Raw genomic sequence first — 20,647 nt, 5'->3', positions numbered from 1 at the left:
TATAACTGAAGATGACACAGGTCTCCTGATCCTAGCGTCCCCACCTCCCGAATGCCTAGATTATGGATGTGTATGAGTATTCTAGTTAGCTTTAACTGTGAGCATGACACTAAACTCACCTGAGAAGGGAGTCTCTAATGAGGGATTGCCAAGACCTGATGGATCTGCGGACACGTCTCTGCGGGACCATCATGGTTGTTAACTGATGCAGGAGGGCCCAGCTCACTATGGGCGGCACCATTCCCTAGGCAGGAAGCCTTAGGCCACATAGGAAAGCCAGCCAAGCACAGACCTAAGAAAGCCAGCAAACAGCGTTCCCCCAAGGATTCCGCTTCTGCTTCCCCCCTGAGCTGCTGCCATGACTTCTCCCAATGATGAACTGTGACTTTGAGGATAACTCCCTTTCCCCCGAAATTTCCAACGAAGTTGCTGTTGGTTATGGTGTTTGTCACAGCAACAGAAGGAAACCAGAGCAGCCAGCACTGCCCTAGCTATGCAGTGCTGGGAATCAAGCACACAACTCTGCACGCATCGTACCCTAACAACTGAGTCCCATCCCAGCCCCCGCAGAAGGAAGCACCTTTTGAAACAAAACGAAATCTATGGGATGCAAGAGTAAATCAATCACACTCAGTTACTAAAATATTTTTCATCTCTCTCTCTCTCTCTCTCTCTTTTTTTCTCCAGCATTTGGGATCTAATCCAGAGCCTCACACATGCCAGGCAAGCACTCTACCAATTGAGCTGTATTCCCCAGCTAAAATATGCTTTTAATTGTGATAAAGAGGTACACATGCTTGTTTATTAACACATCAAGCCACACTGTCGAGCAGCGGGCCCAACAGGACTATCGCTCAGAGAGTCTCGATATGCAAAGAGCGCTGCTTACTTCCTGAAAAGATTGGCTATCTGCAGCTGACAAAATTGTAAGAATGCATGTACACTACTGCAGGCTAGTATACAAAGAGTGAAGGAATCCGGGTTGGGACTGTGACTCAGTTGGCAAAAACACTTACATAGCAAGCACAAACTAGGCCCTGGGGTTCTATCCCAGCGTCTGTCCACCAAGTATGGCAGTACATGCTGTTATCCTGGCATTCCTGTTGTGGAGCAAAAGGATCAGAAGTTTAAGGTCATCCTTAACTACATAGGGAAGAGGCCAGCCTGGGCTATAAGAGACCCTGTCTCAAAAAGCAAAAGCAAAAGTGAAGGAATTGCAAAATTCTAGTCTGAGGTTGTTAAACATGAAGATGTAACATTTTCCCATGTGGTCTTCCTGGGACCTTGCAGAATAGTGAGCAGCAGGTCACCGTCCACTCCACTCACGTGACCATCTGACTCACGTGACCAGGCTGTGTACGCGGCTCTGCGCAGTCCAAGCTTGGTTGCCGGTACAGTGGTGGGGAGGTATGGACACTTTACAACCTAAGGTCTAGCTGGAGATAAAAGAGTCAGGGAGGCTCCATCTTCACGGAAGATGAATGCTGCGCCTCAGGAAGGTCTCACAGAACTGGACTAGGTCCCATGCCACAGGTCAGGTTGCTGACCTCTTCCACTGCTGGGTAAAAGCAGCCAGAAAGAATACATGAGGGAGGCCATGGTATGATCAACATTACTACTGCCCCCCCCCACCAAAAAAACTGTATTAAAAACAACAAAACTTTATCAACAAAATGGGTAACACATGAACAAATGAGAGAAGCTACATTCCCCACAAAAATTTAAACAAAATGGGCAGCACATGAACCAGTGGGCTTGGCCATTTTCCGGTAAAACATTATTAACAAAATGACCAGCACATCAACAAATGTGTGCAATCATTTTCTAATAAAACGTTATTAATAGGGCTAGAGCAAAGACTCAGCAGTTAAGAGGGTATACTGCTTTTCCATAGGATCTGGATTTGGTCCCCGGAACCCACATTTAGTGACTAACAACCGCCTATAACGCCAGTTCCACAGGAACTAATACCTTCCTCTAGCCTCTAAGGCACCTGCATGCACATGGTACAAGTCAGACATGCAGGCACACACACATACATATAAATAGAAATAAACTCTTAAAAATACTTTATTAACCAAATGAGAAGCCAGTGATAGGCCGGTCACCTATCTTATGTCTTCCTTTTACTGCTGTGAACAAACACCATGACCAAGGGTAATATTTAATTGGGGCTGGCTTACAGGTTCGGAGGTTCAGTCTATTAGCATTTAAAGGCGAGAGCATGGCAGCGTCCAGGCAGGCATGATGCAGGAGGATTTGCACATCTTGTTGCAAAGACAAGCAGGAGAAGACTGGCTTCCAGGCAGCTAGGATAAGGGTCTTAAAGCCCACAGCCACAGTGACACACCCACTCAAACAAGGTCTCACCTCCTAATAGTGCCACTCCCAGGGCCAAGCATATTCAAATCACCACACCTAACTAGTTCTTGTTCTAAGCCAATAAAACTAAACAAGATAGATGGAGTCAAAGCTGATCATAAGTGGTAAAGGTGGGTATCACTCATAAAATCTGTATTTGCTTGAACCAATGTGGTTCTGAGGCTATGTATTCCTTACTGTAGATTTTTTTTCTTACTGTAGATTTTTAAGTGAGAGGCCACCATGTTGGTGCATAATAATAAGTTTGAGGATGGTAAATGTGTGCTTCTATGGGAAACTGTTCAGCACTTAAAGCATCACATTGCTTTGGTCTTGTTAAATGTGGGAACGGGCAGAGAAAATGCGTTCTTGGACATGAACCATGACTGTAAACGAAGGGGTTTTGAGGGGGTTACAGAAGTAGCTCTGGTGGTGGAGTATTTGCCTAGTGTGCACCAAGCACAGGGTCCCATCTCTAGCACCTCAAAAACTGAGGACCGTGGCTGGCACATAGCCATCATCCCAGCACTGGGGCGACAGAGACAGGGGGATCGTAAGTGCAAGGTCATCACTGGCAACAAACCTAGCTTGACGTCGGCCCCCAGAGAGACTACGTGATGGATAGCTCGTGAACAAATGAATCCAGACTGCCAAGCTGCTTCGCAGAGAAAGTTCTCACCATGCAAGCACTATGATCTCCGCTCAGTCCCTAGATCCAATGTGAAAGGCCAGAAGCAGTAGCCTGAATCTGTAGGCCTGGCACTCCTACAGAGATGGGAACCAACTGCAAGATCCTGGAGCATCCAGCACAGACAGAAACAAGAAGCCTTGTCTGAATATGACAGCAGTAGAGAACTGACTCCCCACAAATTCTCTGACTTCCATACATACCCTGTCTCTCTCTCTCTCTCTCTCTCTCTCTCTCTCTCTCTCTCTCACACACACACACACACACACACACATGCATACACAAACACACACACAATATATGCATGAATACATACATATACACACTAATAAATACATTTAAAAATAAATAAAAGGTTGGAGAGATGGCTCAGCAGAGGAACCACACTGGGCAGCTCAGCTCACAAACACCTGTGACTCTAGCTCCAGGGGATCTGACACCCTCTTCTGGGCATCATGAGCACAAAGCCACAACATGGACACACAATTAAAAATAAGTCCTTAAAAATTAATATAAAATCAAAAGGGGGAGAAGACATTCTTAGACCTAAAGGACATTCAGAATGGAATATAAATTAGCTACAAGTTTTCCACAATGATTTTCCATAGGACACAAAAATCAGTCCTTCTGCCATTTAAGTATCTCTTGTGATCAGGCCATCAACTGCTACAGAGGGAATCCCTCTGAAACTCAGTGACTAGAACCGCAGGGTATTTGCAAGTTTGTACAGACAGGCAGGGAGGTTCTGGTAACCCAGGCCAGGTTGAACTGATCTAAGCGATACTTGGGTAATCATGAGTAATGGAAGGGTCAGAAGAAGGCTGGCTGGCCTAGGAGTAATCAGGAGGCTTAACCTGGTTCACCCCATTGGGCTAGCCTGGTCATGTTTCCTTTTGCACCTGGGCTCTGAGGCAGCAAACTGGGTTATAAACAAAGCAGCCAGAAAGACACAGGTGCTATTAAAAGTTGCTTATACATGGGATTTAGCAGCATCCTGCTGACCACAGCAAGTCATACAGTACTACCCCGCAAAGAAGGGACACCATCAGGAGGCCATTAACATAGAGCCATCAGCACAATCCAATTACTACAGGCATTATTTATTAGCTACCACCATTTTCACAGAGGAAGGAAGATTTTACAAGATCTCAAGTTTTTCCATGGTGAGTTCTCATTTTATTTTTGCATGAATAAAAGCAAACTAATTAAGAACACGGGCCTTGGTGCCCTGGCTCTGCCCCTCGTGACCAGGTGACCTCAGACACACATCATCAGAACCTCTGTTTTCTCACTGTAATGACAGCGTTCTGAACCAGTGTGTCACGAGGGAGGGTCATGCACATGGTTTTTCCTTGGCTCTGTCTATGGCCTCAGCAGAACTCAGACCTTATTTAGATAGCAATGTGTGTCGGAGGAGATTCGTGTGCTTCTGCTTCAAAAGACAGGGAAGGGCCAGTTTGTGGCTCGGCAGGCAAAGGCACTGATGACCAGAGTTCTAGGCCCTAGACCAACATATTAAAAAAGCCAGACATGGTGATGTTTATCTAGAATCCAAGCACTCCTAGGTAAGTACCAGAGGCCAAGACAGTTGAATCTCTGAGACAGTCACAGGCCATCTAGCCTGGAGTCCACATCTCTGACCTCCACATACATGCCATGGTACATACCCACACTCCACACATCCATCATACACACGTGCACACACTATATGTATATAGTGTGTGTATATACACATATATATTATATATAATTAGTGTCTAAGATAGGTCTACATATGTTTGTATATATACATACATATACATAAACACATACAAATAAGTAACAGGTAAGGTTTCCTGCAGTGGCAAAATGAATAGTTTTTTTCCAGAGTTTTGAGGACCCTAGTTTGAAAGAAGATGGCCCTTGAGGATGTTCAGTTCCTCAGCCCTGGACCCTATGCTGTACCTACTGCACAGGGAAAGGCAGGTGTGGAAACATCAGGACCTCAATGAATGTGATGTGGATTGCGCTGTGGTCTAAAGCCAGGGTCTGAGAAGCAGAGGACCATTCCTTGTCCAGATCGGGAAAACAGGAAGCAGAGGAAAGGATCCAGTTCTAGTACTTGGTCCTGGAGGTCAAGGCACAAGCCTCTGGATGCAGGCAGCCTCTGGATGCAGGCAGCCTCTGGATGCAGGCAGCCTCTGGATACAGGCAGCCTCTGGATGCAGGCAGCCTCTGGATGCAGGCAGCCTCTGGATGCAGGCAGCCTCTGGAAGCTGCACATGGTGAGGATGTGAATTCTGTCCTAAGCTTCCAGAAGTGGGACCTTGATCTTAGCAGTGAGACCTCTGTGTTGGGAGTAAAGGAGAGCATTGCTTCTGACTACAGGGTTCATTGTTGTCACAGAAGCACAGGAGAGATGGTAGTGACCTTCTAACAGCTCTACTTAAAGACTGACAACAGAGAAACAGGAAGTCTCTTGAAGTTACTGGACTGGAAAGACTTTCTAGAACTTGGAGCACACTAATCAGGCAGAGACCTCACTTCAATTCCCTAGAACCCACTCTAGAAAAAGAAAAAAGTCATTATGGTGTGCACTGTAATCCAGCACTGGGGAGTAGGAGCATGCATACACACACAAACACACACACACACACACACACACACATACACAGGAGCATGCACATACAAACATATATAGTAACACACTGGAGCATGCACACACATACACACACATACATACATACTGGAGCATGCACACACACACACATACATACACACACATGCACACATATACTGGAGCATGCACACACACATATATATTTACATACACACACACACACACTGGAGCATGCGCGCACACACACACACACATATATATACACATACACACACACACTGGAGCATGCACACACATATACAGACATATACACACACTGGAGAATGCATACACATAATACACACTGAAGCATACACACACACACTAAAGCATGCCCACACACATACATATACATACATATACACACACTGGAGCATGCACACACACACACACACACACACAACCCTATCCCTAACCCTAACCCCAACCCAACCCCAACCCAAACTGGAGCATGCACACACACCTAAGAAGATGGAAAACCATATAGGATTCTAGTTAAAGAGAAAGACAGAAAAAAAGGCAGTCTGGCTGGAACAGCAACTCATCCATTTAACTGAGCCATGCCACACCTGACTTCAGCTCCTCATTCCTCCCATTCTTATTTTCTCTTCAGATGATATGACAATAAGGTGATGACCTCATACGGTGTGTGCAGAGAGACAACAGAGAGAGAGGCATGCATACATATACACAGTTCTGGGCCTAGGAATTACACTCTATAAAATGTCTACAATGTTCCCAGTGGAGTCAGGGCCAGGGAGATGGCCCAGTTGGTAAAGTAGTTCCTTTGCAAGCATGAGGACTCAGGTCTGACCCCCAGCATCCAGGTAAGAATCTGAGTGTGGTGGCATGTGCTTGTCCTAAGCCCAGCACTGGGGAAGTGGAGACAGGAGAATTCTGTGGACTTGACAGCAGCCTACGTGGACTACTAGCACGCTTCATATCAGTGAGAGGCTATCTTAAAGCAAACAACATGATAGCTCCACATCCAACACGTGAACATGTACCATGCATGCAGATATGCATGCCATTTATACACACACACATGCACACACACATGCACACACATGCACACACACACACGCATACACACATACACACACATACACACATGCATACACACACATACACATACATACACACACATACACACATATACACACACATACATACACACACATAACACACACACATACACACACACATACATACACACATGCATAGACACACACACATACACACACACACACACACACACACATGCATACACACACACACACACAAGTTCAGATTGATGTGGAACTCCAAATTCTAAAAATGCACAAGGATAAAATAAACCTCAAAATAAGCCACACAGACTGCTTAAAGAAGCTACCAGGGACACACAGATCCCAGCCAAACACACACACTAGAGCCACCAAATAAACACAGGAGAGAAGCTGACTGAGGCATCAAGTGACACATCAGAAAGGGGCCCACCCATGAGGGAACAGTCAGCCAGCTGCGGCGGCCTGGCCTTCAGGAGTGAGGTGATTCACGGGTGGGCCACACTGGCCTGGCCTGTGACTCCAGCATGCAGCTCCGTGCCCAGAAACAGAGCCCCGACTGTATATATAAGGGCTCCCCGCCCGTTTCAGACTATTTGAACTGAAAATTTTGGTAAAGTCAAGTACGGTAGCAATTCCATCATCCGTATGGAAGAGGCAGAGGGATTGCCGCAAGTTCCAGGCCAGCCTGGTTTACATAGTGAATTCCAGGACAGCAGGGCTACAAAGTGAGACCTCAGAGAAACTAAGCAAGGGTTCGAGATATAGCTCAATCAACAGAGGGCGTGCCTAGTGTGCACAAGCCCTGGGTTTGACCCTCAGACTACATAAATCAGGCATGGAGGGACAAGCCTGTGATTTCAGCACTTTAGAGGTAGAAGGAAGGAGGATCAGACATTCAAGGTCAAATCTTGGCTACCCAGCAAGTTCGAGACCACAATGAGCACAAAGGGCAACATGGGACAGTGTCTCCAAAAACAAAACAAAACAAACAACAAAAAAACAACAGCTAGTGTCCTAGTTACCATTGGCTGTCAACCCAGCACAGCCCAAAGGCACCTGACAAAGGCGTCTCAATTGAGAGATCTGCCTAATCAGATCGGCCTACAGCCAGGTGTGTTTCCAGAATGATATGGAAGGCCCAGGCCGCTCCCTAGGCAGGTGAGCCTAGGCTGAGTAAGGGAAGGAGCTCCAGTCAACAAGCAGGCTCCTTGGTGGCCTTGCTTCCAGGGTCCTCCCTGAGTCCCCTCAATAGTGGATTGTGATCTGGAAGTGGAAAGCAAATGAACCCTTTCCTCCTAACGTTGCTCCTGGTCAGACTGTTTTATCCCAGCACCAGAAAAGCAATCTAGAATATGCAGGGGAAATGTCTGCCCTTGCATAAGTTCTTAAACACAAGAACTGCAGAACTTGAGAAGATGATGATAGTTAGCCAAGAGAAATACATTTATATTAGCAAAATAACACACAGTGAATGCTACCCACTGAACAGCGTCGCCCTCAAACCTGCAAAGGAGCGGGACCCAAATCCAACACAGGGGAAGGGGAACCACGGGGAGATTCTGGCGCTTCAATGAAAGAAGACAATCCAGGTGGAAGGAGGCCACTGCCTGCAGAGTCTTATACAAGCCTGGTGCACCTCCTGATATATGTTACTGACAGAGGGAACAGAGGAAAACCCACCTTCCTCTCCACACCCCCTCCAAATGCTGCCCCTCCTAGCTCCCGGCAAGGGAAGTAGGGAAATCTCTCAAGGGGAAGAGTACTTGCCAAGGGTCTATGGAGACCCCAGTTTAAATCGCCAGCACTCATGCAAAAAACTGTGCATGGCTGTGCATGCCTAACACCCAGCAGCCAGCGAGGAACAGACAGGAAGTCCCAGGGCCAAGACGTCACCAACCACATTGTCCAGCTGCCTAAAAGGATGAGATGTGAGTGAAGGGTCCTTTGCCAAGACAATGCAGTAGAAAGCAATAAAAGAAGACACCTGAGGTCCTGTGATAGCTTCTACAGGCAACACACACACACACACACACCACACCACATGTAGACACCATACAGATCACACACACACATTACACACACATATACATACACATCACACACACTTCACACACATATATACACACATCACACACACACACACACACACAATTACAGGTGACAGAATGGCAGAACATAGCAAAGAAAAGCACTGAAGAAAAATAGGAAAAATGGAAAGATTTTGATGAGCAGGAAGACCCACATCTTCCCTCAACAAGACACAAGAGAAACAAAATAGTCATTTAGCAAACTCTTCGTCTCAGCATGAACAGTAGTAAATAAAAAATCAGAGCTGAAAATAACAGATTTTTTTTTTTTTTAAGGAAAAGAAGCTCCCAGGGGAGTCGCATGAGACCACGGCATCCATGAACCCCATAGGTTTCTTGGAGAAGCAGGAAGGAAAGGAAACAGAATGTAGTTTGGCTCCTGGAGAGGTCTGCGCCAACCCACACCCCAAGGCTGCCCTGCCGCAACGCACGCTTCCTTGAACCCGTCCAGCTTCTCTTCTCTGGATCTTAATATCGCATGCGAAGAACAGCTCCGCTAGAGGAAAGTAGATTTCTAGAAATAGGGAGAGAGAGAGAGAGAGAGAGAGAGAGAGAGAGAGAGAGAGAGAGAGAGAGACACGGAGGGAAAGGTGTATGTAGTGGTGTGTGGTGTGGTGTGTGTGGTGTGGTGTGTGTGTACGTGGTGTGTGTGTATGTGGTGTATGTAAGTGTATGTGATGTGTGTGTATATATATGGTATGTATATATGTGTGGTATGTGTGATATGTGATGTGTGTATGTGGTGTGTGTGTTTGTGTTGTGTGTGTATGTATATGGTATATGTATGTGTGTAGTGTGTATATGTGTGTTTAGCATGTGTATATTTTTACATCTACAAATGTGCATGGGGATGGACAATCCCCAGTATCATTCCTCAGGCACCATCCACTCGTGTCTTTTGAGACAGCGCCTCTCACTGACTTGGAATTTGCCAAGAAGGGCTAGACTGGCTGACCAGTGAGGCCCAGGTAGCCTATCTCTACCTCCGCAGACATTAGAAGCACACACCACTAAAGTTGGCTTTTCTTTGTGTGTGTTCATTTCAGTGGCTCGGGGGATCAAAGTCAGTTCTTTGTGCCTGTAGGGTAAGTGCTAACTGAACCATCACCCAGCCTCTAGCATCTAATGTCTAGACATCCGGACAGGTGGTGCTGATAACATCTTAGCTCTTAGGTAAGCCCTACTAAGGGGGCCTATACACAAGGGGAAAAACAACTTGAATCTTCCCCAATCATTTTTATTCAGTGAGAGAATTTTATTGGGTTTCCTTTTTTCCTACACTTCTTCCTTTGCAGATAGAATCAGACAACCTTAGGACTGGACAACCTTTGGAATTCATTTACTCCCTCTTATATCTCAACGTCATAGTCAAGATCCAAGCTGGGCTTGGTGGAGCACACCTATAATCCCAGCAATTAAGAGGCTGAGATGGGAGAGTCTCAAGGAGACCAGTGGGAGCTACGTCTAATCAAACAGGAGCAACAGGAGGGAGGCCACTCTCCAAGCTGAGGCAGGCAGATCATTGGGGTCCAAGAGTTCAAGGCCAGCCTGGGCATTAAAGTAAGACCCCCCCTCCTTCATCTCAGACCAACAAAGGCTGAAACTCAAAGAGGTTGTGTACTTCACTGGCATCTGTCTTAGTATCTGAGAATGTGCATGCGTCCCTGGGTATGTATGTATGTATGTATGTATGTGTGGGTGGGTGGATGGGTAGGTGGATGGGTAAATAGGTGGATGTGTGTGAGTGTTAATTGGGTATTGTCCTCTGTTCCCCTTATTGTATAAATGTATGTATGTATGGGTGGATGTGTGTGAGTGTAGAGGTCAGGGTTAATTGGGTATCTTCGTCAGTTCCCCTTATTGTATGTATGTATGTATGTATGTATGTATGTGTGTGTGGGTGGATGTGTGTGAGTGTAGAGGCCATAGGTTAATTGGGTGTTTGAGACAAGGTCTCTCACTAAACCTGGTGCTCACTGATTTAGCCAGGTTGGCTCTCCATCAAGCCCCAAGGAGCTTCTTATGTTCACTTTCGCAGACCTGGGATTACAAGTATGACGTAGACAGTATTACACAGTAATGGGTAATATTCATCTCTTTACTGACGTACGTAGCAAGCACTTTACTGACTGAGCCATCTCCCAAACCCACCTTTGCTATTACAGCTGGATTTTTAAAAATTATATGACATCATTTATTTGTGTGTATCAGTATGTGCAGACCATGACCATGTGGAGGTCAAAGAACATCTGTGGGAGTGGGTTCCCATGGGGTCCGAGGGATGGAACGCAGGTAGCCAGGCTGGGCAGCCTTCACTGCTAACCCTCCTAGCAGCTTGGGACTGCTGCTGAATAAAAACATTTGGAAGGATGAGCAGGCAAGCCCTGAGGTGCCTGTAGGGAACAGAAGGAAAAGAAAGACACTCATGTGGTGCCTTGTGGGGAAACTCCCAGCTGAGATCTCAGGGGTCAAGGGTCAGGGGTCAGAAGAGAGGCATGCAGGGCCTCAACCCTCTGGGAATGGCTTTATAATCAACCTTTACTGAACTATTAAACCATAACCCCAACTCGCCTGCCTCGTCACCCTGTGCTCCTAAAAAAGTGCAATCAACTGAGAGGGAACAGAGGCCCAGAGGCACACAGAGTTAAGTAGAACTGACTGCCAGACTGTTTGGGTTGGTTTTTTGTTTTGTTTTGTTTTGTTGTGTTGTGTTGTGACTGTTAATCTGTTTGTTTTTGAGGCAAGTTCTGAAATAACCCAGGTTGACCTCTAACTGGATAAGTAGCTGAGGATAACTGTGAACTTCTGATCCTCCTGCCTCTACCTTTGGAGCACTGAGGTTACAGTCATGTGCTACCATGCCTGGTTTACACAGTGCTGGCGATCTAGCCCCAGGCCTCTGTGCAGGCCAGGCGGTCACTTCACCACTAGATACACCCACAGCCTCCAGAGAACACTCTTAAGATGTCAACTGAGGAAACAGCTAACTTGAGGGGATGGGGGGAGGACGAGAAGACAGGTGGTTTACATTCTCCTCATGGGAGTGGGAGGAGACTCAGCTACGCTCACCTGTTCCCCACACATGGGCTTTGATGTCCACAGAGGACTCTGGAGAGGCCCAGAAGCCAAGAGGCCAGTATGTCCTCCTCCTCCTCAAATCTCTGTAAGAATGACTCAGGCACACATGTCTGCTGTCTGCTGTTCCCTCACGACTAACACTCAGCACTTAGGCTCAGATTAGACCTTGCCCTTGCCACCCACTGGTGAGAACTCAATAAATCCTTCAGTCTGATGACACCAGCTACAAGGAGAAGGGACCTATAGGTCCCTTCCAAAGCTCTCTTAAGTCTCCTCAGGGCATGCATCAAGAAGGCCTACACAGCCTTATCAGTGTGAATAACCACCAGGTCACATGGGCTCTGGAGCTGTTTTCCTGACTAGATTGTCGGGTCTTACAATATTATAATCTCCCCTGTGTCTATACACTGGGCAAAACATCAGTGTCTGTCTCGGGGTTATGAGAGGAATTAGACGACTCCAACCAAAGGAAGCACACGAAACAGAGTCAACTGTGGAAGTTTACTTTTTCATCGCTGCGACTCTGAGCTTTATTATTATTATTATTTTGTTTTGTTTCGTTTTTCTGAAACGTGGTCCCACATTGCTCAGACTGACCTTAACCATGCTATGTAGGTGATTCTCACGCCTCCTCCTTCCCTGAGGTGAGCACTGAGATCACAGGGGTGCACCACCACCGCACCCAGTTTGTGCAGTGCTAGGAAATGAACCCATGGCTTCCTGCAGGAGGCGAGCACTCCGTCGTCGGCTGGGCCCAGCCCCAGCTGATGGTCCCATGGTCCCTCCAACCTTCACATTCATCCCTGACAGTTTCCACAAAGACACACAATCTCTGTGACAATCCCCCAAGCCAGGCTCCTCCTTCCACCATGTGGGGCCCAGGGACTGAGCTCAGGTTATCAGTTTATCAACAGATACCTTTATTGACTAAGCCATCTGGCAGGACCATACAAAAGGTGATTTAGCACAGCCCAGCATGGCAGGGCCTGCATGCTCTATGTGTGTACAACTACAATAAAGGAGCTCAGATGGCGACACACACATGTTCCTTCAAGGGCATCACAGACACACACACACACACACACACACACACACACAGTGTGGGGGTAGGGAGGGTGAGGGAATAGGCTTTTCTTTGTCTGTAGTACTGAGAATTAGACTCCAGGCCACATGCAAGCTAGGCAGATGCTTGGCCAGCAGGCATGTCCCATCTTTTGACATCAAAACATGGTGCTGTCATCTTCAAAGTCAGGCAACTGAATTTAAAAAACAAAACAACAAAACAACAACAACAAAAGAAAACCAAAAAAAACCCATTTCAAGTAAGTCAATGGTTTGTGTTGGGCCATATTCTTAGCTATTATAGGTCACAGGCTTGATATCAGTGAGAGATGACTGAGGGGTGGGGACGACACACAATCACTTTTGCTCATCTGCAAAAAAGTGCCTTAGAACGCTGAGGCAGAAGCTCGCAGTGTAGCCCTAGCTGGTGTCAAACTAGCTTCGTAGATCAGGCTGGCCTTGAACTTGCAATCATCTTCCTAGCTCTAACTGCTGAATGTTGGGATTACAAGCATGGCCCTCCACCCACAGCTCAGGTAAGGCAACTCTTACTAGTAACCAGGTATTTGGGAGTATACCTCATTCCTGAGCTCATGGGCAGTAGAACAGAAAAGGACTCTTTAGCAGTCCTGGAAGTAGCCACTCCAGTGACATCTAGGAGGCATCAATATAGTCCTGGCATTGAAAGCGACAGTGCCAGTTCACAAGGGCAACTATACCCATCAAACCCAGGCATTAAGAGGCAGGGAGGAATGGCTCACTTAGGAATTGAGCATTGTCAACAAAAAACACGAAGACCTGGGTTTGAATCGTAGGCAAGTATAGAAACAACCAGGTCCAGAAACACACATCTGTAATCCCGGGGCTGGGAAGACAGAAGCAGGAGGAACCCTGAGGCTTGCGGAGCAGCCAGTGTAGATAATCAGTAAGATACCCTGTCTCAAAAAAAAAAAAAATATGCAGAGCAATTGAAGAAGACATCTGAGAGGACTGCTGACCTCCACATAAGCACATGTTCCAGGACAATCGAAACTGTGCATACACAAACACAAGAGGAAATGGCTTGTTGCCCTTATTGCCTTTGCCTGCCGAGATTTTGGGGACTACAGAGTTCCTGAAGGAAGGCCTTGTTTTCACTCTAGAAGTTTGTGAGTTAGACAAAGGTGCTGTGAGGGTCTTAAGGAATTAGGCAATTCCTATGAAGCCTCTCCAGCCCACACAGCCTTCTCAGGACCAAATCAGGGACTGTGGCATTGACTTTAAAAAGAAAACAGCTCAAATGTTCAAACACACAGCAGAAGTCTCCTGGCTGAGGACATGGTCACAATTCAAAGGCTCCTGGGACCTCGTCTTGGCAGCTTTCCAAGAACTACTGGTCTGTATCCGCACTGTAAGAGGTCAGCTGTACTGTCTGTGAGAAGGTCATTCAGAGGAAGAGCATCTTCTTCCCCAGCATCAGGTCCAGCCATGGCTCATAGAAGATGCTGGATAAATGCTAGGACTGGGGATGACTCAATAGATTAAGGGTCTACTGCACAGGCATAAGACCTGAGTTCAGATCCCCAGGACTGACATGAAAGGCCAGGTCCACTGGTGCACACCACCAAGGATGTAACACACAGGTAAACCAGGGTGGCTCAGTGAACTCCAGGTTCAGTATGAGATCTTGTCTCAGAAACAAGGTGTGAAATAATTGAGGAAGACACCTAACTGACATCCACCCTGGGGCCTCTCCTAACTGACATTCACCCTAGGGCCTCTACAGGGGCACACACACACCTCGCACACACAGAGACACACAGACATATATATCACACACAAAATAAAACCATAAACACACATACACAGACACACACAGACACACAGAGACACACACAGAGGGGTTGGGGAGAAAGACAGACAGAGTTGGCTTATCATCATGAATACAACAATATTAAACAGTATAGGATGTGACCTAGCTTAGGCACTTTATAACCCTAGTGCAGTGTAAACCCATGCCTATAATTCCAACATTTGGGATATGGAGGCGACCAGGGACTCAGCTGGAGTCTAGACTACATGGTGAGCTTTAGGCTAGCCTGGGCTACCTAACACCTAAAAAAAGAGAAAAAGAAAAGAAGAAAACTCAAAACTATATAAAACTTCAAAGGATGGGCAGATCCTTATTCGATTCAAAAATAGAAGTTTAAGAGTTTAGCCCTCTCCTCTGCTATTCCGAGTGACTCTACTTCAAAGCAATCATTAACTCTAAAAGCAGTAGTCTGGCAAAACCTGCACTGACAGGTCCCAAACATTTGTCTCCCACTCAACCCTCTGATGGCTAATTCCACTCCCCCTATAAAAACAATTCCTTCCCTCTTTTAATACCTGGATCCTGACAGTTATACACTTCCATGAAGGCTGCTCATTACCTTGTTCACCCACCAGAAATCCCCTTCCTAAACTTCATGGTTGTTATAGCAACCGGGGGACAAGGCTAGCAGCAGAGGCTTTCCTCAGAGTCATCACAAAAGCACTGACAAGGCCTGTCACTCTGATGACCAGCCATATCCCCCACCAGGACAAGCTGTAAGAAACAACCCCAGACCCAGCGCTCTTTAAGTCTCTCAGAAGCCAGGCTGCCTGTGAGGATGCCGAATGGTGACAGAGTACCAAATCTTCCTGATGGCTGCCCTTAGAGACCACCTATCCCCCTCCCCTGATGGGACTCTGAGGCGACACAGACAACCCCCCCCCCCCAAGCCAGACAAGGCGACACAGACGCCTCCCCCACCCAGCCATGCAAGCCATGCAAGCCATGCAAGCCATGCACCATGCAAGCATGGTGACCTGCACTCAGCCTCCAGGACACAGGTTAAAAAGAGACAATGATACCTCGGTGTGCTCTTGTAATCCCAGCATTAGGAAGAAAGTCCAGTCGATTCCAAGGCTAGCCAGCCTAAACTACTTATTGAGTTCCAGGCTAGTAAGAGACCCATAAAGTCAGGAAGCAGATGGTGCCTAAGGAACAACACCTGAGGTTGTCTTCTGACCTCTATACAGACACCTCTGTCTGTCTGTTTCAATGTCTGTCTGTCTCTGTGTGTGTCTATCTATGTCTGTCTGTCTGTCTGTCTATGTCTGTCTGTCTCTCACCAGCACACACACACACACACACACACACGCAGACACAGGACATAGACAGACACACACACATACACGGGGAGGGGCAGGGAGAAAATGGTAAAATTGCATAAAGAAATAGTGGAACAACTACCTTCTGGAATAAACCCCTCCACTGTGATCCCAGAAGATGGTGACATTTCCATGCTTAGGAGGCCAGCCGAGCACATGGCTGGTGGGTTCTTTTGAAACTGGGGAAGCAGACCAGGAAGGAAGGCAGTGTGAGTCGCTCTCGTCTCTCGGAGTCCCTTCCAGCTTCTCTCTGGGAACACTGCGGATGCACATCCACACGCACATGTTCTGTGTAAAACTGTACTCGGATGTGTGAATATATAATGAGCGCAGTGTTCACGCTTCCACACACAGAGCACTGGAAATGTGCACGCTGCTCAGGAGATGATCCAAAGGCCCAGAGATGGAGCTCACAGAGACAGCCACACGCAGAGAAAGGACCAAAGCTCCTGCTTGGGGGGGGGGGCCTGGGGGGGGGCCTGGGGGGGGGGGGGCGGGGATGGGACTGTGTCTGGGGCGATACCTCATTGAGTTAAAACATTTGCAAGCATGAAGGCCTGAGCTTGACCACTGGAACACACATCTTTAAGAAGCCAGGCAGGTCCAGGTAGATAGTTCAGTGGTTAAATCCCCTGCTGGACAAGCAAAACGACCTGAGTTCAAGTCTCCATCCCCCATAGGAAGCTGGACACAGAGCTTTCTGCACTCCTGCGGACAGATGAGAGTCAGCAGTCTCAGAACTCAGCTAGGTCTCAGCTAGCCTGCACCCCAGAAAACAAGAGCTTGACTTGTCTCAGACAAGATAGAAGGCAAGGATGGATGTTTGAGGCTGGCCTACTTATATGTACACACACACACACACACACACACCAATTTTACATCAAAAAAAAAAAAGCAAGGTACAATGGCATAGAGTAATAATATCAGTGTTGTGGAGGTGGAGACAGATGGACCCATGAAGCTCATGGACCAGTCAGACCAGCATACCAATCTAGCACCAGGTCAGTGAGAGACCCTGTCTCAAAATAAAATAAAATAAAATAAAATAAAATAAAATAAAATAAAATAAAATAAAATAAAATATAAAAAAATCAAGATGGACAAAATCTGAGAAATGACAGCTGAGGTTGTTCTCTGACCTCCATATGCAAGGACACACACACACACACAAACACAATCGGATAGTTACAAAGCTCCAAGCCCCTGTAAACTCTTTTTTCCTACTAACTCTTGCCTCAAATGTCCCAAACTAGGAAGGCAGGCTGAAGGACAGAGACACAGAAAAGACATGACTCAAGCCTTTTGCCCAGACATTCAACTGGGCCACAGACACTTGCTGGGGACAGACACTTCCTCCTTTTCTCTGTCCCTACAAAGGGGATCTAGGTCACTATCATCCCATTCACCCATTCTCCCCATTTCCAGAGCTCTACATCAAGTAAGTTTATCATATGGGCATGAAGTTGATAACAGAAGATAAACTATAATGTCCTCTAAAGGGAGAGCGCCTTGTTCTGATCCTAACAGAATCAGACTTAAGCCCGCCCATCTCAGCACTGAACAACCATCACAAAATGATGTACAGGAAGTAAGGGAGGGTGGGAAAATTCATAGAAGACAGGTGTGAGATGGCTTGACTTTCTTGGCTGAGATGGGGCTCTGTTCCAGCAACAAAGGGTCTCCCACCAGTCCAGGGTAGGAGATCCCTCCAGTCTTGACAACAAACTTGAGACAGGTCAGTAAATGAACTTGCTTTCCATTTAGAACTCAATATATTCTAATTTGATCCAACCTTATATCCAAGTGTAGTTACAGATATGACTTTGCCATTACACTGAAAACCCACACAAACCTCGGTTTGCTGCTTTCCAATTTCACAGCCCCAGAGGCACCCAGGACCATATACAAACACAAAGCCGGAGGTCTGGTAACTACTGCCAGGAATTACTGAGCTCTAGATTTAGACCAGAGCAACCTCAGCAAATCAGAAGGCATCGTCTGGGTCTAACACTTACACACACACACACACACACACACACACACACACACACACAGCTCAAGGGTGCTCCAAAAGCCACTGAACAAAAAATTACAAGCGCCACCCCTTCCTTCTTTCCTGCGGTGGCTTTGTGTGTGACATCGACTGTGAGCGAGCGCGCGCGAATGTTGCTGGGGCTCACACACCCCCTTCCACCCAACCTGCTCTCAGCACAGAGTAAATGTGAGCGACTGAGCGCCCTGCTTTCCCTGAGAGCGGGTCCACCTGGCAGACCAGGCCTCTGGTCTTCAACCCCGCAGGGAGCAAGGGTATGACATCCACGCCCCCGTCTCCAGAGGCCAGAGTGGCTCTGGAAAGCAGAACCATGGTGCCTGTCACAGGCCAGGCAAAGGCCCGGGGACGAGAAAGGGTGAACAAGAGGACACAGAGATCCCCGTTCGCACACCCCTACCCCCAATTTAGCGAGCTGCGGCCCCAAAGGGGACCAAAGCGGCTGGCCTGGCGACTCGGCAGGAAGTTCCCAGGACTGCACTGAGCATGCTCTGGGGGAGTGTGTACGCGGGTGTCGCCCTTACATCCCGCAGCCTCTGCCATCTCCCAGTCGTGGGTGCACGCCGGTTGGATCGCGGTCAGGATTGGCGGTCCCCAAGGCTATCTGGGTTATGAAGGGTTTGCTTGACCTCTCAGCCTGGAGCTTTGGATCTTCATATCCCTTCTCCCCAGAGACCTGGGGCCCCACTCCTTCATTCTTCCTTCCAACTGGCTCAAGACACATCGCACGCAGAGCTCTTAAATCCCCAGGACCCTAGCCCGGCCCACGCTGGCATCCTGGTTTCTGGTTTCACCGCGGTCCCAGCGTCCAAAATGCCAATCTCAGCTTCTCGCCTCCAGTCCACGCCACCCGAGCCCCCAATGGACAGTTCCTTGGAAGCCTAAAAGCCTCAGAGGCTAGGGAAGGTCTTCAGGGTCCCATGAGGAGGGATGTCTCTGAGCAGGTGGTGGACCCTACAAGCGGGTCCCTCGTTTGTACTCTGTGGTTCCCACCCCCGTCCCAAATCAAACACGGCCAGAACATCCACCCACGCAGCCCCCGGGGTCAGCGTTGGGCCGGATAAGGGCGGCCTCATCTCCCCTAGCATCCCCGACGCGACCTCCGCGATCCCACAGTCCGTGCATCTCCCCGAGGGGGGATGGCGAGCTTCTGAATCGATCGCTCGACCCTGCAGCAGCTCTTACCTGCTAGTAGGAGAGCAGCAGAAGCACCATCAGTAGCAGTCGGGGTCACTCTCCAGCAGCGGTGCTCCAAGGAACAGGGGTCCCAGGCACAACCAGGAGCGGGGTCACAGCGCCCCCAGAGACTGAGACGCGGCTACCTGGGCTGGATCGAGCCTGGGGCCGCCGCCGCCACCGCGGGAGCCGCAGGGCTGCCGGGCGAGCGGGCCTCGGCAGGGACGGTCTGAAAACTACCAGCCCTGGCGGGGCCGTACGCAGCGCGTCCACCTTCCGCCCCTAGACGCAAGCAGGGACGTTCCTCCTGGGTCCAAACGATCAGGACAGAACGGTTAGGAGATCTTTTAAAGGTTTCTACTACCCTTCCCGGATCGACCTACCCAACTTCTTTCAGCTTCTGGGCTCGCGCCGCTCTCCACGGCAAAGGGATTCCGGGCCACAGACGTTCGGCAAATTCCCCGCCCACCCCGGCAGAGCGCTCAGCCAATTCGGAACGCCTCTGCTTCTCGGGGATCGTCTGCAAACTCTAGACCCTGAACAAGAGGACTTGAAGCCGCTCCATTCCGCAGCCCAAGGAGAAACAGGCAGAGAGCTAGACCGAGGGAGTTGAGTAAATAATACTCTAGCAAGGTCAGGGGCAGGGTACAATTGTTGTATTTGTTACATACAGTGCATCCTCCAGAGTGATGGTGTCTGGGCCTCCTCAGGACAGGGACCTTCCAGGAGTGAAGCCAGTGGGGAGGAGATGGATAGCTCAACTACTTAGGGGTCTTTCCAACTTTAACAAATGTCCTGAACTCCATTTTATACTTTGTAGAGTAGATTGGCAAAAGCAGTGGGAATTTCTGTCCCGTGTCGTCATCTTCTTCTTCCTCCTCTTCTTCTTCCTCCTCCTCCTCCTCCTCCTCCTCCTCCTCCTCCTCCTCTTCTTCTTCTTCTTCTTCTTCTTTTTCTTCTTCTTAACTGAACAGATTTGTATTTGTTAATTTTGTGATTTTGGTGGGGTAGGAGGTGCAGTCTTAACTAACCCAGATTGGTCTCGACGAACTTGCTTTCTAGCAGAGGATAACCTGGAACTCTGGATTCTCTTGCCTCCATCACCTGAGTGCGGGGAATTACAAGCATCAGCCACCACACCCTTGGCTTTGGTGACCCTTCCTAAGCGATTTATCCTGCTCCTCTCAGCGGCTCTATTGATGAGAACAATAACGGCTGCTTCATGACGTTATTGTGAAGATGGAATGAAATATTTGTAAAGGGTCTGGCAGTGACTGGTACACA

General features: G+C 48.0%; 1 protein-coding gene across 2 annotated transcripts in view; it reads right to left on the bottom strand.

The window, feature by feature from the left end:
- Positions 1 to 19,820, bottom strand: part of Mgat5 (alpha-1,6-mannosylglycoprotein 6-beta-N-acetylglucosaminyltransferase) — a 293,176-nt gene extending 273,356 nt beyond the window's left edge. For both annotated transcript variants that reach the window (XM_052199815.1, XM_052199817.1), the window contains exon 1: positions 19,373 to 19,820. The gene's annotated coding sequence lies outside the window, so the exon portion shown is untranslated. The remainder of the gene's footprint in view (positions 1 to 19,372) is intronic.
- Positions 19,821 to 20,647: the final 827 nt, after the last annotated feature.

This window comes from Apodemus sylvaticus, chromosome 12, assembly GCF_947179515.1.
Source record: "Apodemus sylvaticus chromosome 12, mApoSyl1.1, whole genome shotgun sequence".
Lineage (NCBI taxonomy): Eukaryota > Metazoa > Chordata > Mammalia > Rodentia > Muridae > Apodemus > Apodemus sylvaticus.
This window is presented reverse-complemented; position numbering and strand designations above follow the sequence as displayed.